The 26,456-nt window shown below is 47.4% G+C and overlaps 1 protein-coding gene, 1 long non-coding RNA gene and 1 other non-coding gene across 6 annotated transcripts in view; 2 read left to right on the forward strand and 1 right to left on the reverse strand.

Annotated features, from left to right (window-relative positions):
- The window catches only part of PBX1 (PBX homeobox 1), a 298,333-nt gene that overhangs the window by 113,112 nt on the left and 158,765 nt on the right, over positions 1-26,456 (forward strand). Inside the window, exon 1 of one of the 4 annotated variants that reach the window (XR_015246429.1) lies at positions 7,817-8,003. The exons of the other annotated variants lie outside the window; for them this stretch is intronic. The gene's annotated coding sequence lies outside the window, so the exon portion shown is untranslated. Of the gene's footprint in view, positions 1-7,816; positions 8,004-26,456 lie in introns of those variants that run through there. 4 annotated transcript variants of the gene reach the window in all.
- On the reverse strand, positions 5,204-7,681 carry LOC147572446 (uncharacterized). The gene is made up of 3 exons (XR_015246430.1): positions 7,562-7,681; positions 7,153-7,314; positions 5,204-5,422 (listed from the first exon to the last, which is right to left on the reverse strand). It is a non-coding gene; the product is annotated as an uncharacterized LOC147572446 (long non-coding RNA).
- LOC112864857 (U6 spliceosomal RNA) lies at positions 25,932-26,036 on the forward strand. Its single transcript, XR_003224015.2, has one exon. It is a non-coding gene; the product is annotated as a U6 spliceosomal RNA (small nuclear RNA).

The raw sequence follows: 26,456 nt of genomic DNA on the forward strand, positions 1-26,456 counted from the left end.
GATTAAAAGTACAGTGATATTTCAGAGACCGAAGCCTTGGCTTAGAGTTCGTCATAATTAGAGTTGGCTTCGTAGAGAGGAGGTGGGGCAGGGTGAGGTGCTTGGGGGAGGCACGAGGGTGGGAGAGGAGGCAGTCACCAGCACTAAGGAGGTGACTGGAGTTAGGAACCACTTCTGCATTGTAAGGGAGTGACGGCGAGGATGTGGGCTTGCCTGGTGAGCACGATGTGGGTTATGGTAGCAATGGAATAAGATGATGCTATGGATGGACTGTCTGTGCCCCCCCAGAAGTCACGTGTTGAAACCTAATCACCAATGTGATGGTATTTGGAGGTGGGGCCTTTGGGAGAAGACTGGGTCATGACGGTGGGGCCTCCACGAATGGAATTAGTGCCCTTACACAAGGGACGCCAGAGAGTTCCCTCACCCCTTCTGCGACGTGAGGACAGAGCGAAAATGGCCTTCCGTCGAGGAAAAAGGAAGCAGGCTCCCGCCAGACACCAAATCCTCTGACACCCTGATCCGGGACTTTTCAGGCTCCAGAACTCTAAGAAGTAAATTTTTCTTGTTTATAGACTGATGGCTGTACCAGTCTGTGGTCCTTGTGTTAACAGCAGCTCAAACAGACTAAGACAAGATGAGTAGTGTCAGATTATGGAAGGGAGACCAAGAGAATTTCAAGTAGGTAGTTCGCGTGTGTATTTCATCATTTAATCCCTGTCCCAACAGCCCTATCCATTTAGTAGCATTGGCCCATTTTTAATAGAAAGTATACGTGATGGTGGATTCCCCCTACGTCTGTCAAAGCCATGCTCTTTCCCTTCCAGCGTGCACTCATTCAAGACAGGCTTCCGGGCTAGACGTGGTTGGTGGTGGGGAACCTTCGTGGCTTTCTTACAGAGGAAGTATAAGTGCAAGGGGGTTACTAATGACGTTGTTTCCTGCACATGGGTGTGTCTGTTTATAGAGGATGAGGAAATCCTCTGGTGCATAGATAGAGCAACCCAAGAGGCAGACCCGAACGTCAGATTACGAACTCAGCTCTCAGGCTCTGCACCTTTTCCCACGTCCCAGGAGCGGCCAGCCCGTTTATGTCCACACAGTGCCCTCCCTGAATCACAACGAGCATCAAAGGCGAGCTCCTTTTTGGGTCCTGTGTGTCTAAAATTTATGATGCTTTCAGATTACCAAACACAATTCATTTGGCAATGAAAGAAAATAGTTTTGTGCTATTGCCTCTGTGTGTGGGAAATTGCATTTTTGATGAGCAAAGCTGTTGGCCTTCTTCACGCTTCTGGTTGAGAACATGAGCTGGTGGCCAGGGCCTCGAGTGAAAAATCCCAGGAACCAGTCACCCAGCTGCCACAGCCCATCTAGAGGGAAGCAGACCATATCCCCATGATACGTTAAGCCATGTTTTGTAATCGGTTGGTTTTCGTTAGCCGATGTATATGCTAACGACTATCTGAGTAAAAAGGACGCTTATTTTTAAAAAAAGTTTTAAGTTTACGTATTTATTTTGAGAGAGAGTGTGTGTGCAAGCGAGGGAGGGGCAGAGAGAAAGAAGGAGAGAGAGAATCCCAAGCAGGCTCCACGCCATCAGCGCAGAGCCCAGCACGGGGCTCAAACTCATGAACCTCGAGATCATGACCTGAGCCAAAATCAAGAGTCAGACACTTAACTGACTGAGCCACCCAGACGCCCCTAAGATAACTCTTTCCTAAGGAAGATTTCTGTGATAGATTTTGTTGTCAGAAAGTGGGAGATTGGGGGGTTGTCGAAGGCAGGACAAAGGGATTCGAAGGTAGAGGATAGGCTTCTGTGTCTTCTCTACAGGGCGGGTTCTGGTTAATTCCAATCAAAAACGTTAGTTCCCTTAATCCCCGGTGGTCCGGCTGGGTGACCCCTCGAGGTGACGCTTTTCTTTTCAATTGCCCTTGAGCTCACTAGTGCGAGACTTTTTTTTTTTTTTTTTTTTTTTTTTTTATCAGCTAGAGATCATTTCCTTTTCTTCCACCTTTGCTACTACCCACACAGTGCCAAGGAGACCACAGTGAAGGGGACCGTGTCCACAAGCCCCTCCCTGGCCTCTGGTCTGCAGGGCAGTTTGACAGACAACTGTTTTTAGAACTTTTGTGCTCTGTTAATTAGGACTTGCTGTGTTCCAGACTCCACGGGGGGACCCGTTTGGAGATGGAAGGAGCTCTAAGGTCATTTTAATTTAGATTTATCTGCGATGGCGGAGATATCATGTAAGCAGTGAGGAAACTGTCCTCACGTAGTCGGGGTGGGGGGGGGGCGCGGGGGGGAGAAATAAACCAAATCAAATTCTACATGTATCTTCTTGTATCCAGGCCGGTGTTTTGAGACACTGGCTTGCCAATAACTATGAAAAGCTTCCCTGGGTTTTCCTCCGTCTCCTCATCAGCCCGCTAAAGGTTACGTGGCTTCCACGTTCTCTCTCTCTCTCTCTCTCTTTTTTTTTTTTTTTCCACGTTCTTAATTAACCACATCAAATACTTTGTTTCCTGGGCTGGGCTTTTTATTTGGTTGATGAATGATACCCGGGCAGGAGACGATGACAGGAGATGATGGAGGACTAAGAAGCCCTTGTCAAAAACTCTGTGGACACTTTGAAAAGGATGAAATGACTCACGGGGCAGGCAGGGGGGCCAGTCTGCTGCTGTCGCCACTGGAGAGGCGGGAGGCCACTGTCAGGACGTAAGAGCTCAGTAGGAGACATGCAAAGGTAGGAGGTAGCTGAAGGGCTGCTTCGAAAATACGTGATGGGACATGGTGTGTGCAGTCACCTGGGCTTTCGCTAGACGTTGGCAGCCCTTTTGGGCCTTTGGATTTTTTTTTTTTTAACGTTTATTTATTTTTGAGACAGAGAGAGACAGAGCATGAATGGGGGAGGGGCAGAGAGAGAGGGAGACACAGAACCGGAAGCAGGCTCCAGGCTCTGAGCCATCAGCCCAGAGCCCGACGCGGGGCTCGAACTCACAGACCGCAAGATCGTGACCTGAGCTGAAGTCGGACGCTTAACCGACTGAGCCACCCAGGCGCCCCGGGCCTTTGGATTTTTAAGGTCACACTGTGAGATCAGCAGGTTGTCGACCGCAGTCCGATCACTGAATCTGAGACCTTACATTGCTCTTTAAGAAAAAGTCAGACAGACTGTATTCATTTAATTATTGCCTAAGTAATTAAAAGGCAAAATTTACTGCTACTTTTGTAGTTACTTTTAAAAGTTACCTGAAAAACAATCTTCCGCCTTTGAATAATAGCACTAGAGGGTTTCCATCGATGTTTGTGTTCTCATTCGATCTTTGTCACCGCTCCGTGAAGTAGGTTCTTGGGGCAAACACGGATCCCACCCCATCTTACAGGTGGCAAATCTGAGGCTCGGAGGAAGGAAATGACGTCATGGAGTCCACAAATTGTGTCTCCTGACCCCAAGCTCCTCTTAAAAATAAAACTCAAGCCACCGCTCTGATCTTAGTTGGACGAGGGAGGTGTCATTGGAAATACCAGTGATGGTGTGAAATTAATTAATGGTTTCTTCCTTCCTGGTGGGAATGAGATCTCAGAGTAGAGCAGATGCATTACTTTGTCACATGTGGAAGTCTGGCCCCTACCTGTGTGTTGTTGGTGGGGTGGACATAGATGGTTTAACAAATGCAGAAGGAAAGCCTGTTTCCAGGCAGATGGATCTCACAGATATCCCATAAGGAACTAGAAATTAATTACTAAAAGATTATATTTTAGAAGCTCATGAAACAAACATTTATTTTATTCATTTGCTTTTTTTTTTTTTTTTTTTTTAAGCAAAGCTTTTAAGCTTGTTGGGGTTTGTCTGGAAGAGAAGACATTAATAGTTTTAGAAGTACAGATTCAGAAGGGATCCAATTTTAAACGCCTACCCAGTGGACTTACAGTACCACAGTCGTCAACAGGACTGGCTGAGATTCAGAAGGGATCCAATTTTAAACGCCTACCCAGTGGACTTACAGTACCACAGTCGTCAACAGGACTGGCTGGTGTCACCCAGATTTTGTCTAAATACTCCTAGAAAGGGGTAGTAAGAGCACAGAGCTTTTCTATCTTTTTTTTTTTATTTTTATTTAAAAAAAATTTTTTTTTCAACGTTTATTTATTTTTGGGACAGAGAGAGACAGAGCTTGAACGGGGGAGGGGCAGAGAGAGAGGGAGACACAGAATCGGAAACAGGCTCCAGGCTCCGAGCCGTCAGCCCAGAGCCCGATGCTGGGCTCGAACTCAGGGACCGCGAGATCGTGACCTGGCTGAAGTCGGACGCTTAACCGACTGTGCCACCCAGGCGCCCCAGAGCTTTTCTATCTTAAAGGAGCCTTGGAGATCATTATTATTTAACAACAAGTTGTTAGGATATTCTGCGTCTCAAACAGGCTGTTTTTTCTCCTGATGGACTGAATCTCCCTCAGTGAGATTTTCTCTCATCCATCTGAGGGCTCCCCTTAGACACAGTGTAAAAGAAATCCACTGCTGTTTTGTACAACGGCTGCTCAGATACATTTTTTTTAAGTTTATTTATTTTGAGAGAGAGAGAGAAAGAGAAAAAAAGAGAAAGAATCCCAAGCAGGCTTCGTGCTGTCAGTGCAGAGCCCAACACGGGGCTTGAACTCATGAACCGTGAGGTCACAACCTGGGCCGAAATCAAGAGCCGGGCCCTTAACCAACTGAGCCCCCTAAGCGTCCCCGGCCACTCAGATATTTGAAGACCCCTATCTTTATCCCTTCCTCTTCTCTTCCCTATGCTGAACACTCTCCTTTCCTCGAGTTTCTGTGTGTTACTTATACTCTGTGCTTCGCTCCTACTTCTACAGACACTTATGAAGCACCTACTGTGTGCGAGCCTGGCACTTTGAAACGTTTAGACTTTTTTCTTGCAATACGAATTACAACCTGAGAACTAGGGAAGACAAAACTGGTTGCATTCATTTCCTTTGTGCTCAGAGAACAGAAAACGAAGTGCGTGTACGTGTGTGTGTGTGCGTATACGTATGTGCACATACGTACGTGCGTATGTTTTGACAACGGGGAATGGTAACCAGAAGGTAAACGAATGAGAAAGAAGTTGAAAAGTTAGGCATTTAAAAGAAATCCCTCTACGTTAGACGGTTTAAAATATTAATTAATTGAGGAGTTCATTATAGCTCCCTCTTGGAGACACAACTGTTCGCAGATACATTGCAGTCGATGGTGAGTAGACTTCTCGATGCCTCTGAAGGGAGAGCCCCAGCTTTCAGCAGCTTGTTGGGTTTTGTTCAAGGCACATGGAAACTTGGTTGTGTGACTTTTCCTCAGCAGTCTGGGGACAGGTGGAGAGAAACCCAGTGATTGCATTAGGCCAAGTCTGCGTTGCTCACTAGGTGACAAGGAGCTTTAAGGACAAAGGAGAGGAAATAATGAAATGAACCATGAGGTGTAGCTGAGGATAGGAAAAAAGCAAAAAGAAAGTAAGGGAAAACCGAATTACAGAGAGACGCGTTAATTTAAGCTCTGCTCCAAGTTTTGATCTTTGGTCCTGAGCAACTCAGATTTACCTTTGTTTTGTCTTTGCCGATAAAATTATTTACCCAGAAAGAAAGAAACTTGTTGAATAAATGAATACTGTAAAGAACACTTTGGGGGGAATGTTTTAAGTATCCCAGCAAACAAAAGCTTGCCTTTAACTATTTTCCTTGTATAGAATAGAAGTACTCAGTAAAAATGCGTTAATGTGACACTTACATATAATCACAATGTAATTATAATGTAAGTCTTTCTTATAGATGTATCAAAACAGATGTGATGGGGGCCGTTTAGGCTCAGTAGGTTAAGCGTCCGACTTCGGCTCAGGTCATGATCTCACGGTTTGTGAGTTCGAGCCCCGCGTCGGGCTCTGTGCTGACAGCTCGGAGCCTGGAGCCTGCTTTGGAATCTGTGAGTCCCTCTGTCTTTGCCCGTCACCCGCTCACGCTCTGTCTCTGTCTCAAAAACTAAATAAATGTTAAAAAAAAATAAACCAAACAGTTGTGATCTACCAAGGATGTTATAGGCCCAGTGAAAAGAGATGGGAAGAAATCATCCTACCTTCTTTAACATACTCTCTCAGAGAGCCATTCTTGAGCTATCCCTACATCAGCTTGGCCCTTCTGGTTATTCTGAACTGGTGAGAAAATGGCTCATAAATTGCATTTGGGGATCGCTCAGTTTCTTTGCAGGTGTTTAGAAACGAGAGTGGTTTGGGTACGGCTCTTTCTGGACCCACAGGAAGGACCTATTCATCCATACACCGTCCCATCTGGCTGGCCATCTGTCTGGCCATGGACTCATCCATCCATTGAATAAATATTTATTGAGCATCTATCTACTAGATGCCAGGCACTGTTCTCGGTGCTTGGAATACTTTAGTAAACAAAGCAGAAAAGAAAAGAAAAAAAAAAACCAACTTGACCTCAAGGAACTTTTATTTTAGGAATGATGACTTTTAGTTGCTTAATAGTTGCTGTTTTCTGTCAATTATCAAAGTTGGGTACTTCCAACTTAAAAAAACAAAGCAAGGCTATTCGTGTAGGCTGAGGATAACCATGTCCCAGGTTCTACCCCCCAGTTTTCTGCTACTGATGGGAGGCCACCTCCTTCCTGGGGCTGTGGGGGAAACCGGGGGCTGAGGCGTCGGGCCGGGGAGCTCTGGGGTCGAAATGCTGGGGTCGCTGCTCTACCGGGGCCTCCATGGACAGGAGGCCCTCAGCAGAAAACCACTTGAATGGGAGGAAAGAAGCTCTTCCCTTTCCTCTTCTCCTCACTTCACGAATCTTACTTCCTGCTGGGATCCCTGCAAGGGCAGGGCAGCTCGGGGCTGCGGGGCTTTTCCTTCATTCTGTTGCACGCCGCCCCTCCTCCTGCCCCCCCCCCCCCCCCCCCCCCCCCCGGCCTCCAGTTCTGCTTGGAACCCAGCCTGCGAGTCTTCTGATGCAGAGAGCGGCTCGCTAAACATGTCCTGGGGAAAGGGCACAAAGGGAGAAGAAAAACCTCTAAGGGAGTGGTCATTCTAGGACCCTCATCCAATTTGGGTTCAAAACTCAAAGTTGCCAGATACAGATCAGTTAGCGGATGGCAGTAACTTACATTTGCGTGACCCCTATTAGCATCCGTGGAGAGGTGTGCAGCTTCCAGATGTCCTATCAGGTGTTCCGGCACCTGATGCCCACCAGGGTGCCTTGCGGTGGAAGAGAGAGCCCTGTTCTGTAGAAGAGGAAACCCAGCATTTCAAGGAATGGCCCGGAGGTCCTGTAAAAAGCATCCACAATAAAACTTTCTTTTAAAGACTTGTATTTTTTTAAGTTTATTTATGTTGAGAGAAAGAGCAGGAACAGAGGAGGGGCCAAGAGAGAGGGAGAGAGAGAATCCCAAACAGGCAGTGCAGAGCTCAATGCAGGGCTTGATGTCACAAACAGTGAGATCATGACCTGAGCTGAAATCAGGTGCCTAACCGACTGAGCCACCCAGGCGCCTCTAAAGACGATTGTTAAGTCACCTCTACACCCGACGTGCGGCTCGAACTCATAACCCCGAGATCCAGACTCAAATGCTCTACTGAGCCAGCCAAGTCCCCCGCCTCCACAAATAAGACGTTTAAGTCTGGCCCTGCGATTCCGAAGCCAGTGCTCCTTCTAACTGGCTACATGGCTTCCCCTCTGTTATCTTGACTCACACAACAAATGAGACAAGCAGGGTTTGTGTCATTATCTTCCCTGTGCTACAACCCGGAGAACCGAGGTGGAGAGGCTAAATGCTTTGCTTGGGGTTGCTTGCATGGGTGGGGGTAGAAGTGACCTTCAAACCCAGACCAGGTGAATGGAATCAAAGCCTTGCTGCTGCGTCATCTTGCTTAATGTGTCGGGAACCACCACCCCACCTGGCTGCACACGACACGCACACACCCACACTTGGTTTGGATCCATCACTGGGTAAGCTAGGTAAGGCTGCTGAACCCGGTCTACAGACTTAACACTTACTGTGATGGTAAAATCTATGTGCTTGTGCGGTACAGTGCACCTTTCTCTTCTTTCTCGTATTGACGCGGGATCACTTTCAGATTTATAGTTCCTCTTAAGATTTCTTTTCTGTTGTTTATGTGCGGAATATCCAAGAGCTAGACTTACATTTAAAACAGCCTTGTGAATATCCTTGTGAATTTCTCAGGCTCAAGCATGCTGTTTGCTTTTTGTAGATGAATCTGTAGATACATCTACCTATCTCTGGCAGATAGCATTATCATCGTGTTTTCCCTGTTTCTTGATACTTTGTGAAAGGATTGCAGAAATGAAAGAACTGTCTTTATTCTTTGATCTCTCTTATGCTTTATGAATTCTGAAAAACGGAAGGAGAACAAAGGGAATCTATGTGTTAGTGCTTTCCCTAAGTTTTGAGAAGCGGGTTTTAATGGTTTTATTAAATTAAAAATTTTTTTAGAAGCCAGAATGGACAGACCCTGGAAAGAAGGATCCCATGTGGTCAAGGCAGACCAGGATACTTCTCTGACCTCAGCCCTTAGGTTGAGAAGACTGTATTTAAATGTTTAAGTGTCCTAGACTCATAGACCTGCTTCTCTGGGCATCAAGATGTGTTTGGATGTTACTTCCTAAGGGGAATAAATACGGAAAGAGAATGAGTGCCTCACACATCGAGAAGTCACTTACAGTGGGAGGAGCCTCCTGAGATAGAGTCTTTCTTGTACCACATGTATTGGCAAAAGAGATTTGAGGCACTAGACTGAATAATGGAACTTTTTTGTTCTTAAACCTAAGTAGTCATATCCAGCATATAGAAAGCAAATAAACTTTCTATAGAATTTTATGGTTAGGAACCACTTAGTCCTGTGTGTTGAACTTTAATAACAAATTCAGAAGAGGACTCACTTATAAGTATATTACGGCGTTTAATCATTACCTTGACGCCAGGAGTTAGATATAAATTACTAGAGCCAGTTACTGGTGGGGAAACTGAGTCCGGAGAGGTTGAGTGACACAGGATGTTACGTGCCAGGATCAAGACTTGAGCCTCGTTTTCTGACTGCGGAGTTGTAGCTCTGTTAAAGGGATGTCGAATCATCCAAAGGCATTCGCAGAATCTTCCAGTGTTCCTCAGACTCTTCTACAGCCGCCTTTCTGAAGGCTTCCTCTGTCACGGCTATTCCTGGGAGACGGGGATGTCTTCTCCTAGATCTCTCTGCATTATTTTTATTGTTGTTATTTTTAGTTCTATTTTCATGAAAAATGTCCTTTTAGCTCATGAAAATAGCGTAGCGGCAGCTTATCGCAGAGTTCCAGAACGGGAAGGTCTTAGCTCACCTACAAATTAGGGGCACCGTCATGCTTCCTAGGGTGGAAGGAAGCAAAGTCAGCTTCCCCCCAGTGGATGACTAAAGCCAGCAGGTCCTAATTCCATCCCGGACCCCAGGCTCTACTCTTTTCCTCCCTCCTACCTCTTGGAAGCGTGAAATAACGCAGAAGTGTTTCCGGTTTCCCTGCGAGGGGACAGGGGTCCCGGAGACCAGAGGAGAATTGCTATTCATTCCTTCTGTACCGGGAACAACGCTAGGCCTTTCATAAACATTTTGCTCAATTATCAACAACAGTTCTAAGAGGTGGGCATCGTCTCCATTTCTCACGTGGGGAATCTGGGACCTGAGTGACGTTTCTAAACTTGAGCAGGTGGTGAAGGGTGAAGCCTGTGTGAGAGTCCAAGGCCTGTGTGCGTCCTGTCTACACGGGGTACCTTCCCTGGTGCTGGAGAGCACCTCAGTCTGTGGCTTCTTGAAGCCTTCTGGGTGGAGACCGTTAGGTGCCCATCGTCTGTAGAGTCACAGAGCACAGCACCACCCGGTGGGAACTGGTCAGGCTTGAGTTTGAATCCTGCGTTAGCCACTTACTGGCATTGCTGGTTAACCTCCCCAGACCTCTGTTTATTTGCCTGTGAAGGGACAAACTACCTGCAGGGCTGGGGACCTGTGCGGATTAGATTAGAGGGTATGTGCAGAGCCTTAGACGCCCAGTAAGTGATGCTCCTTATTATTATTGTGAGTCCTATTACATTTTTAAAATTTATTTCTTTATTTTTACTTTCTTATTTTTTCTTCTAGAGAGAGAGTGTGTGTGTGTGACGCAGGGGAAAGGGGCAGAGAGAGAGAGAGAGAGAGAGAGAGAGAGAGAGTGAGAATCCCCAGCAGGCTTCATACTCAGTGTGGAGCCCGATGCCAGGCTGGATCCCCACGACCCTGGGATCACGATCTGAGCAGAAATCAAGAACCTGACACTCAACCGACTGAGCCACCCCATTACATTTGGTTCTTTTTAGATGACAGTGGTAGGTCACCTGGACCCCACAAGGGTGTGTTCTTGGCCTCAAGTCTTTTTTGATCTGTGACAGAACTATTTGCCGATTTCCCAGCCTCTCCTCTCTGCCAGAGACCCAGATCTTATCAGGCTTCTCTGCTTTGCCAAACCTGTCTGGTCTGGCTTTTGGGAAGCTTCCCTGGCCTGTCTGATGAGAACTAAGCAGGTGACAAGCAGCAGAGGTAGCATCAGAAACTTTCAAACTTATCAAAGTTGCTTCTTCCTTAAGCGAATGCTAAGTCCGCAGTTTCTCCAGGTATGTTTCCTTGGCTGCCCCAGGACCCTTGGAAGGAGGTGTGCATTAAGATGTCAGAAGGCAGAAAGGAATGGTGATGCCTCCCTCCTTGGGTTCACAGGGGCGAGTCAGTGAGAGAGACCAGGATCCCACTTCATTTCCCTGATCTCCTGGGCACAACCAGTACGCTCTCAGTCGCGGATAAGTTTGTTGAACAAATGAGTGATGCATTGACCATTCCCAACCCTGGATGCAGAAGTGGTGTCCAGACTGTTTAACAACCAGCACGGCGTGGACTCCCGACAGGCAGCGTGGACACAGCCATAGTGCCGGAGCATGGCCCTTGGGACTATCTTCTGGGTGCTGGACATTAACCCTTGAGCTGCTGGATTCTTGGAAAGTGCGGGCAAGAGACAGAGCAAAGAGAGAGAGGGGGGCGCTGGGAGATGGGGTGCTCTCTCTCTCTTTCGAAAAGAAACATTTAAAAAAATTAAAAAAAACCCCTCATATATGGAGAAACTGTGGGCTTAGCATTCACTCACGGAAGAAGTAACTTTGATAAGAGCCGGGGGGGGTTTTCTTTGTCCTTCTTAGCTTTGTGTTTTCCAGATCTCGCTAACTCTCCCAGCTGGGTCCTGCTGTGGGCATGCATCTGAGACCCTGTGTGTTGTGCTATCCCCAAGGTACCACATGGGCCCTGGGCTCTTCCCGCTTGTGTCTTCCGGTGCTCCCCCCACGCAGAGGCTTTGGGGGGACACCTTGCCTCTCCTGGCTGCTCTTGTTCCTGCCAGGGCACACATATCTCATGCCGCCGTGCCATCTTTTCACGTTCATTTTTCAACCTTACAGTTGTATCTTTGAAACATGTGTGCACCTCCCTTTAATAGTTTATCATTAGCCGGAAGTAACTCTTTAAATAGACCCGAGGCTAGTTCTTCACGCTATTAGGAAGGATTCTTCTGGTTTGGTGAAGTCTTTGCTAGCCGGCTCCCCAGGTGGAGAGAGATCCTCTGCTGTGTCCAACAGTGCAGGCAGTTCACTGGTGGCTTCAAGACAGGCTTGGCACGTTATGAAGAACTTTTTTTTTTTTAATTTGTTGTTGTTGTTGTTGTTGTTGTTTTTATTTATTTTTTGAGAGAGACAGAGCACGAGCAGGGGAGGGGCAGAGAGCGAGGGAGACAGAATCCAAAGCAGGCTCCAGCTCTGAGCTGTCAGCCTGACGTGGGGCTCGAACTCACAAACTGTGAGATCATGACCTGAGCCGAAGTCAGAGGCTTAACTGACTGAGCCACCCAGGCGCCCCGCGAAGAACTTTTTGCTAAAGCTGCAGGTGCTATCAGAAATGGAGGGAGAGGCGCCTGGGTGGCTCAGCCGGTTAGTGTCCGACTCTTGGGTTTCGCCTCAGGTCATGATCTCCAGATTCCTGAGATCGAGCTCCACGTCGGGCTCTGTGCGAACAGTGTGGAGCCTGCTTAGGATTCTCTCTCTCCCTCCCTCTGCCCCTCTCCTACTCACGCACGCTCTCTCTCTCTCTCTCTCTCAAAATGAATAAACTTAAAAAAAGAAATGCAGGGGCACCTGGGTGGCTCAGTCGGTTGGGCGTCTGACTTCGGCTCAGGTCATGAGTTCGAGCCCCATGTCGGGCTCTGCGCTGACAGCTCGGAGCCTGGAGCCTGCTTCGGATTCTGGGTCTCCCCCTCTGTCTCTGTCCCTCCTCCACTCATGCTCTGCCTCTCTCTCTCAAAAATAAATAAACATTAAAGAAAAAAGAAAAAAAAGAAATGCAGATAGAAACGAATAACATAATAATCATGAATAATAAATTTGTTGCGTCCTCTAGCTTTGCAAAGCTTCATTTTCTCATGGATGCAGGAGGTCTCCTTTCCTCATCCTTTGCAAGATGGAAGGAAGGCCTGCCGCAGACGTTTCTGATGGTGGAGTGGCTGGAAGGTGCCATCAGGGGCCCCTCCAGGTCCCCCAGGACCATGACCTCTTCCGCATCCGTATTTTTTTTTTTTATTTTTTTTTTCAACGTTTATTTATTTTTGGGACAGAGAGAGACAGAGCTTGAACGGGGGAGGGGCAGAGAGAGAGAGGGAGACACAGAATCGGAAACAGGCTCCAGGCTCTGAGCCATCAGCCCAGAGCCTGACGCGGGGCTCGAACTCCCGGACCGCGAGATCGTGACCTGGCTGAAGTCGGACGCTTAACCGACTGCGCCACCCAGGCGCCCCCCGCATCCGTATTTAAGGTCTTCAGTGACACACGGCCCTGTCTCCATTCTCCCATTCTCATCCCAATATCTAGCTTTCTAGGTATCAAGGCTTTGCTCTTCTCCGTGAAACGGTTGGCATCCTCAGATTTAGGCCAAGAAAAAAACAGGATCTGACTTCCTTTTCGAACTCCTGCGTGCACACAGCTTCTCACAAGGATGGCAGCAATGCAAGGCCGGGTCTTCCTGGCCCCTCTTGCCGAGGTCTGACTGTGGATTGGCGGGGTGACAAGCCATCTCGCCTGCTTCCGGCTCTCTCCCCACTTGGGAAGAGCTGTGCCCGCTGGGGGGCGGGGCCGCGCCCAGGGGGCTGCACGGGGAGGCAGCGACCTTCCTCCGGGGCTCCTGATATCGAGCTGGGGAATGAGTAATTGGGACTCGCCAAAGTGTTTAAACACCAGAATTGAAATTAATGTCCCCTCCTTGCTGGCTACGCTGACAATACATTACAGCAAACACCTTCCCAAAGTGAAATGAATGTTTGTTTATCCTCATGAAATATACATCAAAACATGTTGGTGGAAGAAGCCCTAATGAGGGAAGGAGCCAGGTTTCCTGTTAATTCCAGGCGAATAGTTAACTGAAATGGAGGGTTTTGCTTCTCTTTGCTCTCTTTTCTTTCTTTCTTTCTTCTTCTGCACCCCCCCCTTTTTTAGAATAACCTGTCCACAGCTGTGTATCTAGGACATTAATATGGGTTTAATGAAAACTCTAGTTGATCTGTCCAAAGATATTGATGAGCATTGCCCAGCGGTATTAATCATCTCCTTGAGGGAGGAAATGAGGGAATGGGCGAGCAGCTTTCTGTCAGATGCCAATCCAGATGAAGGGATGTGAAAAAAAAAAAAAATGTTTTTAACCCTCCCTAGCCCCATCCATTTCCTGGGACGCGGACTGGGCCAGGAGGGAATGAGAAGGGCCCGTGACAGCACAGGAAATTCTGGGCCACGTTTGACGTTAAATCATTAAGCTACTGCCAATAAATCCATTACTGTTAATTATATTGAGATGGTCAACGATCCACTGACAATATTCCTTCATTGATTTTCATTCGCAGGGAATCGATGTTCTGGCTTTAATCTCTTTCGTGTTTTCATTTGTTGGTTTCCTTCTCCCTCTCATCTCTTTCTCCCCATGTCCCCGCCCCCCACAGCTCTGCCTCCCCCTCCCCCCATGAGCCCTCGCAGTAATACGGTTCCCCTCTCGCTGGTGATACAGTTCTCTCCCTAAGTGCCAAATGTTTCTTGATAGGAACAAGCTACATTTCTTTATGGCTTATGGCAAACTGCCTTGATTACTTCTACTGCTGTACCCATTATGTGAATTAAATATGTATTCAGTTGCATGCTGCTTGTGATGTTATTGCAGGGTGACATATGGTACTGACTCAATTAGAATGAAACTAGCATTAGATAACCCTTCTGATTACATGCATCCTGACCGGCTCCTCCTCGGCCTCCCCTCCGTGCACCCGCTCGCTCCAATGTCTGCAGGCTGCGGGTTTTCATGATTGGTTATCATCTCCACCACACAGGATGCGGGAGGGGGCTCGACGGGAGGGGGCTGTGAGTCTCTGGGAAAGAGGGCACATCAGACAGATATAAAAAGGTTGGTGGGGGAGGAATAGAAGAGATTCAAAGCCTGGATTTGGAATTGACCTTTAAAATTATATTCTTTGGAAGAGGTTGTCAGGCCTACTACGAGAAGAGTCCACAAAGGTCTCTCTAGGGTTGGAAGATCAGAACAGGAAAAAAAAATAATGCGAAATGGCTGCCGGGTGTGTGATCAGTTGGTTCTTACCTTAAAAATTCTTCATTTAAAAACAATGCCTTCCCCCCCCCCCCCCCAATTGGGAGAGAGTCAGTACTTATTCCAACACCAATACCCATTTTAATTAGAGGATGCTTGTATTAGTGGATGTTAGCACACTTGATTCTTTGGCACCTGACAATGAAGACAGAGTAGGGACTGTCGCCCCCATCCCACAGATGGAACAGTGGAGACACAGAGGCACTGCATTGCATTGTAATTCAAGGTCGCAAAGTCATTTGGTGGCAACACGAGGAAGCCTCCTTGATGGACAGCTCAAAGATGTGCTATAAAGCGATTGAAAGTTGCCAAATCTTAACACAAAAAAGAAGGGAAGTATTTTGAGTGTTGGGGGCAGGGGCAGGAGCTGCTGGGATGTTGTGTTTCTGCCGCCACACAATTCCTTGGCCGAGAACAGCTGATGCACAACATTTCCTTCTGCTGAGTCATTTTCCCTCCTTGGTCATGTCACCATGTTGGAAGCTGTTACAAGCGCCCGTCCTTTTGTTCTTCCTGCTCTGTCCCTTCTCACCGAGTGAGAACGTAGAGACCCATGCCCTCAAATCTCATCTCCCTGTAACCAGAGGCTGAGGCAGCTTCCTTCCGGTCTAAGACCACCCCCGCCCCCTCCCAGGGCCTGCAGGCCATCTTGGATTTTCCCACCACTGATGGAAAGGTTGCTGGACCCCAGGCCCCCTGACTGACTGATGCAGCACCAAGGACTTCTTGTCTGTGGCCACCTCAAGTCTGTTTGAGTGTCTGCTGTATGCATTTGGGTGTACCACACCATGTGCTTTGGGAGATAGAAAAACTTCATTCAGTCTGTGGTTACCGGTTGTAGGCAGCTCACATCCAGACAGAAAAGGAGTATGACGGGGAGCATAAGCATGAAAGAGGATGGTGTGAACTCAAAAGTGCTATAGATGCACTTACTAATCTTAGCATTCCTCGAATTATGCTGTCACTTAGCCTTGAGTACAGGTGGCACTAGTAAGTATTGCTTGGTTGGATAGATGGGTGGATGGATAGATGGATGGGTGGGTGGCTCGATGGATGGTTGAAACGGATCAGTGTGAACTATGGTAATAATGAGGCAGGTTTCCATGGAGGAAATAGACAACACAGCCCTCCATCCCCGTCCTTCTCCTCACCACCTACTTTCCTATTACAACAATGATCACTACTTTATATAGCACTTTGTATTGGAAACAATCCTTTCAAGAAACCCCGCGGAGATAAACAAGCAAAGAATTAAAATGGTTACCTGTAGAAGCCCGGTGGGAGAGGGGGATGAGGGAACGGAGCCAAGGGCGGGAGCAAGACCCTGCAGCATGTGGGAATCAATCACACGCGTATCGTAGAGGTATTTTTTTTTTTATCTTGTAAACACAGTACCTATTTAAAAATAATAAATATTAAAATCAAAAAAAGTTTCAGGAGCATTCACTTTCCTCATCTTCACAACAGCTGTGAATGTGAAGGAATGGGGTGGGTGTTTTTATTTGGTTCTCATTTCACATCAGGGAACTGAGGCACAGAGAGGTTAAGTAAAGGACACAAGGTCATAGAGTTAGTAAGTTGTAGAGCTAAGACTAAACCCAGGTTGGGTTCTTTCCACCAGAGCGCATGGCTTTGGTGAGCCTTGGCCCAACTGTGCTAATCCCAAGAGGGGTGCCTTTGTGAGTGGGGCCTTCCCTGGGACCTCTGTGTCTGCGGAGGAGGGAGGATGTTGGGTAGAGACCACTGTTACATGGCAGAGGTAAACATCCAGGACAGATCTGGCTTGGAGTTATAGGAGGAGGCGTCTCTGAACCAACGCTGTTGTTCATACTCACTGCCGAGGAAGGGAGGAGACATCACACAGGCAGCTTTCACCGGATCCTTTGGGTGGCCCTGCTATTCCCTTGGGTGCCTGCTGAGGAACAGGGAGGTGCAGGTTCACTTTTCAAAAACCCTCATTGAGCCACTTCACTTTTATGAAAGACCTACCTTGGTACCCGTTTGTGCTAACTGAAAGAAATCCAGAGGGGATTTTTGCTTTTACAAGAAAAGCCGAGAGAGTGGAAGAAAAGTAGCTCAGTAGTCTGCTGGGAATCGTGCATTTCTCTGGGCCCACCCTCTGTAGTATGCCTGGAATCTGATCATCATCGAGTATGTATGTATCATAGACACAACATGGAAATCTGCAGGATGATGTCTGCCCCGAAGACTTGGCGTAGGTCCATTAGCCTTGAGATCTAGCCCTTGTCTACCTCACCAGGGTTAGTTCCTACCATTTTCGTCTAGATCACTGTAGGTTACAAATATGTGGAGTCACCTACAATACCTAAAACTTGCCACTTTTTCCCCCATACCTTTGAAGGTTGTCTCTCCCACCAGGAATCCCTGTACCTGCCATCCGTAAAGTAAACTACAGCTAATTATTGAAACCCTAGCAGAGACCTTTTCTGAGTACTCTGATTCAGTCCTGGATATTCCTTCTTCTTTGTATTCACTTTGCCTTATATATTCCTTCATTTTAACTTATATTACCTAGTCTTTGTAATTTTATTTTTTATATGTTTATTTTCCCACTGTACCATAAGTACTTTGAGGTTAATGCCTGTTTATATCCTTCTTCCATTTTTTTTACAACAGGCTTGAACATTTATTAAGTGCTCCATAATCATTCAGTGTATGAACTAGGGCGTCCCATGGGTACCATCTTATCCACTGGTCCCAACATTCTCTAGAGATAGGCAACTTTAGTGCTATATCGTATTTTGATGGACTTTGAGAGAGCCCTAGACAGGGAGTCTGAGGAGTGAGCCCTAGCTCATCCATGAGTGGTTATACGGCCCTAGAGATGCTACATAAAACTTACACGTGCTTCTCTGTGCATGGTCTCCTTGTGGGACTGTCCTATGAAATGGTTGCTTCAACCAAGTTGGAAGATGCATATTGGGAAGTGTGAGAAATAGGATGTAATAGGTAAAGTGGTAGGTATGGTGTGGCATTGAATGTCTAGCAGAGGGGTTCAGGCAAGAAGTGGAGACCCTGTGGATGTTTAAGCACAGATGACATCTACTAAAACCAGAGTTAAGGACTTTTATTCTGATAAAAGTGTGCAGGATGTATACTAGACTGAAGACAGATTGAAGGCACAGAAGTCACCCAGGAGACAAGAGGACCTGGGGTCTGGGTAAATGAGTGGTATTTTGGGAATGAATAGTCTCAGCCTGTTGGGAAAGAAAGATTAAGAGTGTGTGGTGACCATCTAGATATGGAGGTTGAGGGAAAGAAAGGTAGGGGTCAAGAATGGCTGAGGGGCGCCTGAGTGGCTCAGTCGGTTAAGCGTTCGACTTCAGCTTGGGTCATGATCTCATGGTTTGAGAGTTTGAGTCCTGCATCAGGCTCTGTGCTGACAGCTCAGAGCCTGGAGCCTTGCTTCAGATTCTGTGTCTCCTTCTCTCTCTGCCCCTCCCCTGCTTGTGCTCTGCCTCTCTCTGTCTCTCAAAAATAGATAGATGGAAAGAATGGTTGAATCATTTAATTCACTGATTCATTTGGATTCCACAAAAAGTTTGAGATGGGAGTTTACTTAGCACAGTGAAGAGCTATTTAACAATTACAAGTGCCCCCAAATAGCCAGAGGGCATGGTCATAAGATGCCCATTATCATGTTGTTGTGGGAAATGAGTCTTTGCCAGGATTGTGCATCCTGCACAAGTTTGAACTAGACTCTGAGTTCGTCCATCTCTTTATCTCTGTATCTGTGTTCAAGGTGTTACCTGGGAGAATGGGCTTGGCACTAATAAGAACAAGGAAATTAGGAAGGGGAGGGAATTTGAATGCCTGGTAGAGTTTTGTTCATTTCGGATTGTGTTAGACCTTTCAGTTTCATAGAATACTGTGATCACTTCTGTGTGTTGTTGATTTTCCTAGTGGCTGTGTATCTGACCTTCATGTGACTTCGTCTCACTAGAGACCATGTGTGATCTGCTAGAATCATGCTCTATTTTCTGGTGATTTCTGAGACTTTGCCTTCTAGATCTTGCACCTCCTTTCTGGGAGGAGACAGAGTTTCTTGAATAAGAATAAAACATAGTGAGAAAGAACTTTGATTTTGGTGTCCAGAATCCTCCCATCTACTGTGTGACATTGACCTGAAATCTCTCATGTCTGTTATCTCCATAGTGAACGTGGAGATGGTAATGTCACCTACTTCATAAGGGTTGGAGAAGTGTTCTATTAATAATAGCTAATCTTCATTTAGGGGTTGCATATCATGCACGGTGTTATGTTCATTCTTTTAGTTTGCCCTCTCTGTAAAGCCTAGCACGTATATACTATCATTGTCCCCGCTCTATTGACTAGCAGACTGAGCTTAGAGGCCTTAAATTACTTGCCCAGATTACCCAGGTTGGCATTGGCAGAGTAGGGGTTTGAATATAGGTTGAATGACTATGTCAGCTGAGCCCTTAACAGTGGAAAGTTCTGCAGCCGCCCAAATATCTCTGTTTCTGTGAAAATCTGAAAGCTCTCCTAAGACTGGCATTCAAAGTAATCACCCCTTCTGCCATGTTCCTAGGACAAAACGCCTGTAGCTTTAATTAGCATGTATTTTCTAATTATTCAACTCCTAATTTTAGTCAGTTGTTCATATGTCCCTCTTTCTTCACTAAATTATCAACTTTTGAATGCAGGAACTGCACCTACCTATGTATTTTCCCCTCCAGTGCTTTCTTTATACATAGGCATACTCAGTGTTAATTTGTTGGAAAGAAATTGTATGAAAGGCTCAGCTCCCTCTTTCCCTAGGGGATATCTTTGGTGCTGTGAGGTCACCTTTGCCTTTCTGTCACCAAAATAGAAAAATTAAAGTGTCAGGGAATACTATAAGCAGCACTAATGAAATGTCATCATTTAAAATAATGAAATAATGTCACTTAAGTCTGATTATGGTCTTTACGTCTACTCTCCCAACCCCCAAATAAAAAGTCATAGAAGCAGAAGTGATCTTTGCCTCTGTAAGTTAGATTGTTGGTGATATTTGGAATTGAACCAGACAAGAAATGAAGACTCGGGAACCAGTCCTTCCTTGCCTCTGGGCATCAGACATGCTGTATCCCTTTTGGTCTTGACTTTTTTTTTTTTTTTTTTTCCCATTTGCCCCTTCGGTTGGAATGCAGGCATTATTCTGAAGCTTTGTGGCAAGAGCCTTAGACATGCTGGAGTCTGACCTTCCCTTGGTGGGGAGCAAGTCTGGGGAGTCGATGTGCGTGAATCCCCAGGGTACCCATCGTCAAGAGGGTTGGGCCCTGAGCCTGCCCTTTGCTCCATTCCCCCCACAGACAGAGATGGAAAAAAGAAATCCCGTGGCCCCTTGGGTAGCAGTCGAGGAAAAACCAGACTCCCACTTCTGAACGCCTTTAGGGTTAGCAGTGCTTTTTAACAGCTCTAGGGTGCGAAGTTGAGTAATAACGATGGTCCCGTTGGTAAAGACAGTAAGGCGCGGAGCATTTAATACCACTCAAAGCACTTTTATACATCGTACCTCTTACTCCCGTTGAAGAGAAGGAATGGCAGGATTGTGTTTGGCAGTGTTCGGTGAAAGGCCTTCCTTCGGTTGTTTTTCCAGCGTGGTCTCCTGTCTCCTTGTTCTTTCCTTATCCCGAACGAGTCTCTCTAGAGTGACATCTCACCTTTCCGAACTCAGTGTTGGCAGCCTCAGCCGTCTGGAGCCAGGGCGTTAGCGTAGAAGGCCTCCACGTGGCCACCATAAAGGCACCATGCACTCCGGCCTGTGCCAGTTGACTCATCAGAGTGCCCACCGGCCACCACCCAAGACCTCTTTACTCTTATTTCAAACATGATTCGAACCGTGTTGCTGTCCCGTTTTCTAGCTCCTGCCAGGATGCAGGCATGGTAATCACTCATATTTACTGAGATCAGCTGACCTTTGCTAACGGTAGACATTGTCTTAAACGCTTGCAAGTCTTAACTCGGGTAGCCTTCAAACCACCATACTTGTCTCCATTTCACAGGGGAGGCCAGAGCCTGGAGGGGATCAGAAACGGGGTTCCACGGCCCAGAGTTGGTCTTGGCTTCCATGATCTGGTACCGCGGCCATGCTCTTGACTGTAACACTGTCCTGCCTTTGAAGAAAAGGCTACTGCGGGAGGCAGTAAAACTACGAAGGAGAGGAGAGAACTTACGCAGCCCAGCAGATGGAGTTTATGTACAACAGACAGGCAGACTCCCATCCAGCAGTGGGTCTGGGTGGTAATTGGCATTCATAATGATGAACGATTTGGGTCATGAAGAGGAAGCCAAATTATCTTCAAGAGTATCCATCCGCCCAGCTATCTGGAGGTCTTTTAAAGAAGCTAGATGGAAATATAACACGTTTTTAAACGATGTACATCCTGGAGGATGAAAATAAACACAGCTTTGGGACACCCCCGGAATATGGAGACGAGGCAGCTTTCCCGAGTGGCTTATTTCTCAGGAGTTCATGTTTCCTTGCCTTTTCTGCCTCCTCTTGGGTTCCAGAGTTGCTGTTCCCTGGGTGTCTCCCCCCTTCCACTCCCCCTCACAAATGTTGTGGGCCACTGGCCTGCCTCCACCCCCTTCTTGCTCCAGAAAAGATGACAAGAATTTATGAATCACCCTGCACCGTGCACGGGGTGCCTCGTACTCTCTCGGCTCTATGTTGCTCTGCCTCTCCGGGGGCAGGTAGAGGGAATGCAGTAAATATCAGTCCTTTTGTAAACCACCGTGGAAAGGGAAAGGGGGGGAGGTGGTCAGGGGATTCGAGAAGAGAGAGGGGAAATCACTTCTTTGTCTGAAAGGGAAATGCCGTGACTGTCCCTTCAGGTCTGTTGAGCGTCTATTGGATGCGAAGGAAATTCTTCTCTTCTTTGCTTCCACCGCCCCCCGCCGCCCCCTTTATTTATTTATTTATTTATTTATTTATTTATTTATTTATTATTTAAAAAAAATTTTTTTTCTCTCCCTTTGTAGAATAATATAAAATAAAAAAAGCCCAGCAGAAAGGGAGCCGCGATGCTGTCGTCCCTGGCGTTGATGTTATTTATTTTCCTCAGTTGCTGCTCTGGAAGCCCGGAGTTGACAGAGCGGTTTTGTAGAATAGAAACATTATAGACTGTTACTGTCAGAGTGTTAAATGTGATGGATAGAGAAATAGAGGCGAAGGAGGGGACTTAATACTGAGAGCCAGGGTGCTCATGGGAAAATAAACCATCCGCATATAAGAAATGAATGAGGTAATGTGGCGGGAGGTAATGGGCTTTCGCAACACGCCGGAACAGAGATGCTTATTACAGGGTGCGCTTAACCCTCGGCACGCTGGCTTCCCTTTGTGGGTTCCGGGGGCTTCTCGCGTGTCCCTCTGCGGGGAGCCCGTGGGTGGCTTTTCTTCAGGCGGGGAAGCGGTGGAGACCGGCGTGTCCTTAATGACGCTGGATGAGCAGCCGGCACATGAGAAAGCCTCGGCAGCTCCTGAGGGGCTCGGGATCCCTGTGGCCGCGGGGAGCATGTGCCCCGGTTGCTGGGGTAGGGGGGCTGGGGGGGGGCTCTGTTGGTTTCTCCAGCGGAGGCCGATGGGGAGCGCTTCGATTACTTGGGAGAGATGGAAATTCGTGTTACTGGGCGCCCCTGGGGAACCCCCTCCCCCACCAAAGATTCCCTGGTACTTTGTGTAGCCAGGGCCTAGCTGTTTGTTTGCCCCACTGACCAGAATGCGGTGGCTTTGCTGTAAGGAGGGAGGAGGGGAGCAGAGAGGGTCATCTTTATTATATCCTTGCCAATTTCAGTGCCTGCCGTAGGGTGAGCGGGTCAGGGGGACCCTGCATCCGCTGGGCTGATGGGAGGGACGCAGCCAGGTAGGCGGGGTGGTGTGAAATGAACCACAGGGTGGTCAGTTTCAGGGTTCAAGGTGCTTGTCCTTCGCACTGGGTTCCTGTGACCTTTCCCACCCACTTTTGCATCCTAGTCGAGGTCAGCCCCATCTCTTACATATGACAAGCATTTAGTAAATTATGAGGACTCAGTTGATGTGGCCCCCGTGTAACCCTGGCCGTTACCTGCTCTGTGGCCTTGAGTGAGTCATTTACCCTCTTTGGGTGTTAGGGTCTTCACCTATAACATGGATACATTTATTAGCAAGAGTCAACAGGGGCACTTGGGTGGCTCAGTTGGTTAAGCGTCCGGCTTGTGATTTCAGCTCGGGTCATGATCTCGCAGTTTGTGGGATCAAGCCCTGTGTCGGACCTGGCTGACCTGCTTGGGATTCTCTCTCTCTCCTTCTCTCTCTGTCTCTCTTTGTCTAAATAATTAAATAAACACACTTTTTTTTTTTTTAAAAAGAGAAAATATAGGGGTGCCTGGGTCACTCAGTCAGTTAAGCATCTCTTGGTTTCAGCTTGGGTCATGATCTCACAGTTCGTGGGTTCGAGCCCCACATCGGGCTCCAAGCTGACAGTGCGGAGCCTGCTTGGGAGTCTCTCTCTGTCTTTCTCTACCCTTCCCCTGCTTGTGCACTCTCTCTCTCTCTCTCTCTCTCTCAAAATGAATTTAAAAAAACTTACAAAAAAAGTAAACACAATCACACTTATGAAAGTATTGTTAGGCTATAAAACATTATGCTGATACCAAAGTATTACCATTACTTCTGTTGTTAGTAACAAAACAATAAACGTGTATTAAGTGATGAGGTGAAGAACTTCACCCAAGAAATAATGTTTTCAAGCCGGCAGCTTCACATGTTTTCACCTCAAGCAGTGCTGTTCTCATCTGATGTTACAGTGATGGTCACACGGTCAAGGACACCGCCCCGGTTGGATGTTTATATTGTTGGCACTGGGTCGGGGGGACCCAGGAGACTAGAGTCATCTAAGAGTTGGGGTATTCCCCCCTCTCCTGTGCAGAGGTTTCACAGAACCACTGAATTTTGGAGTGAGAAGGACTCCTAGTGAATGTCCATCATTGGCCTTGATTTCGTTTGGAAAGGGCTTCCTGTTGAAGCACCGAGCCCACCTCCAGCAGCTGTTGGATTTTTCCCCGGAGCCTTTCCATCTAGGGTGTTCCTCAGCCCGACCGCATCCTCTGAGATCCACCTGCTGTGTATGAGTGCATGCCACCATGCCTATCTGTGCTAAGAGGGTCCCCATCCTGGGGATTTTATGTTTTTATTGTCATGTTGATTTCCGAGGTTGTTAGTATTCCCACAGGAGCAGGAGGGCCTAGGTTTGCTGGCAGGCTGTGCCGCGGCCTTGACTCTGTTCCACGTCTGAGGTCGGCCAGGTGAGGGGCCGGGCTTACCTGCCTGCGTCCTTTTCATCAGGATCTTGTCCTCGCTCCTGGGTCCAGATCCGCCAGGCAGGTTGGTTGTCTTGCCTCCCACGGCTCCTCCTGGGATGCTGTCTCCTGTTTGTCCTCTGCGTGTGTCTCTGTCCGCCCTTCAGAAACCACAGCTTGTGTTGAAGTCTCCTTTCTCTTGATTCCTCAGATTTGTGCCACTGTATGCACCGGCTGGCTATTTACAGTTTCTGATATTTTCTGATTGTTCTGTGTGAGGGTATCTTGTCTGATGAAGGATATTACAATTTTCTTGAGAAAAGGGATGTGTACTGTATATGTATTTTCTTTTCTTATCATTGGCATTACACCAGCCTCTGCCCCAATCACTTCTCAGCTATTTCCCTGGAATGCTGTCATATATAGCTGTCTTCTGCCCATTTCCAGGCTCCCTCACCAGACTCCCAAGTTCCTTCTAGAAAGAAGCCTTATCTGACGTCCCAAGGCCCCTAGCGTATAGCCTCTCTGGTTATTTCCTCAGCTTCTTGCCAGCTTTTAAGAGAAAAATTCTCTTCCTGCCCTTGGCTTCTGCATATGCCTAGACACCCTTACGTGCAGCCTTGAATAGAACAGGAATGAATGCTAGATGTACATGGAGAATAGTCCCAACCTGTGACAGCATCTTGTCTCTCGGTGAATAATATCATTGGTGCATTGGGGTAAGAGTAGCACTGAGGGTGAAATGTGCTGGTGCATCTGAAGACTTTAGATGGGTGCCTGACACCCGGCAGGCTCCAGAACTTTGTGGTCCCCGCCGTAGTAGCATCAGCGGGAATCAGGATTGTTGAGAAGCAGTGGTACCAGCAATAATGCCTGATGCCCGCTGGTCTGCCTTGTTTGCTCCATTTGTATCTTGCGAGAGTTCCCTAGCATATAATCAAATTTGGATGGAATCTATAAGCTGAAGAACACCAGCACCAGACCCCAGGATATTTCTTCAACTGTGTTCCTATAACAGCCAGCTACGTTTGGGTTCAGGAGGCAGGGTGTATTTTAGGACCCAGTGAGGTACAAATCCCTGGGGGGGGGGGGTTGTTGAAATTTACAACAACAACAACAATAATAAAGGTAGGGGAGAGCTCCAATTCGTGACCTTTTCAGGAGATCTCTGCCTCTCGGCATCCAGACCCCAGTTGGATGCACAGAACGGGAAGGGTATGGATGGAGACCAGAATTCAGGGGAAAGGCAGAACAAGGCAAGGCTTCCAGGACACTATTTTTCTTTTTCTTTTTTAATGTTTATTTATTTTTTGAGACACAGAGCATGAGCTGGGAAGGAGCAGACAGAGAGGGAGACTCGGAATCCGAAGCAGGCTCCGGGCTCCGAGCTCTTGGCACAGAGCCCGACGCGGGGCTTGAACTCACGAACCGTGAGATCACGGCCTGAGCTGAAGTCGGACGCTTAACCGACTGAGCACCCCAGGCACCCCTGGACACTGTTTTTCTAGATCCCTTTCATTTCTGTCTCAAACAGCATGGTGCACACTGCTTTGAATTTCACCACCTGCTATGTCAGTAGGGTGTGTACTGAGGCCCTTCGTATTTGTAAAAGGGAACGTGATTCCGGGGGGAATGGCCGGTGGACCTCAGCAGGCAAGATCAGTGATCCTGCAGAATAACCTCGGCTTTTGATACAATGCAGATTCACAGGCCCTGCGTTCACAGCTGGTCAAGGAATCTGCATTTCCTAAATACCTTCCATAAATTAGATGCCTGTGGTATATACCTTACCCTTTGGGAGTTCCCTTTGCTGCTCCACTCTGGGGGTGGTTTACTTACTGGTCCTGAAGCTGGCCATCTGCCACCACGTAAGAGCATTTTAAATGCAGCCTATGCACTCACTTCAGCTGCGCATATGAAAAATGAGAACAATACAGGGAAGATTAGCATGGTCCTGCCCAAGGATGATGTGCACATTTGTAAGGCATTTCATATTGTTCCACCGAGCTACCCACTTGTCACTTGTGCCCTTTCCTACGTCTGTGTCCTAGGCCCCTGATTTTAAAAAGTGCACCTATTGTCCTTTTTGTTAATGCCCCTGTGACATATGACCCAAACCCAAGAGCTTTTCACCTCCATCAGGAAACCCATTTTGGAGAGAATAAAGAACCAGTATTGTGGAACCATGGTTTTCCTGTAGGCGGGTCGTTGAGATGCGTGCGCCTACACCTTTGTTAAAAAGTCTCGTTTGTAGCGGTTCCGGGGGAAGGGCAGTGGGAGGGAGCGTGGTGTTCCTTGTTCCTGGTCCTGTGAGGTAACTACCATCACGAGACTTGTTCGTGTTGTCTGTACACAGGTAAGAATGTTTGCCGTTCGAACGGGGCCAGGAGGGCACATGATAATGTTGTCTGAACGTTCG

The sequence above is a fragment of the Puma concolor genome, chromosome E4 (assembly GCF_028749965.1).
Source record: "Puma concolor isolate L17-30 chromosome E4, mPumCon1.1.hap2, whole genome shotgun sequence".
NCBI lineage: Eukaryota > Metazoa > Chordata > Mammalia > Carnivora > Felidae > Puma > Puma concolor.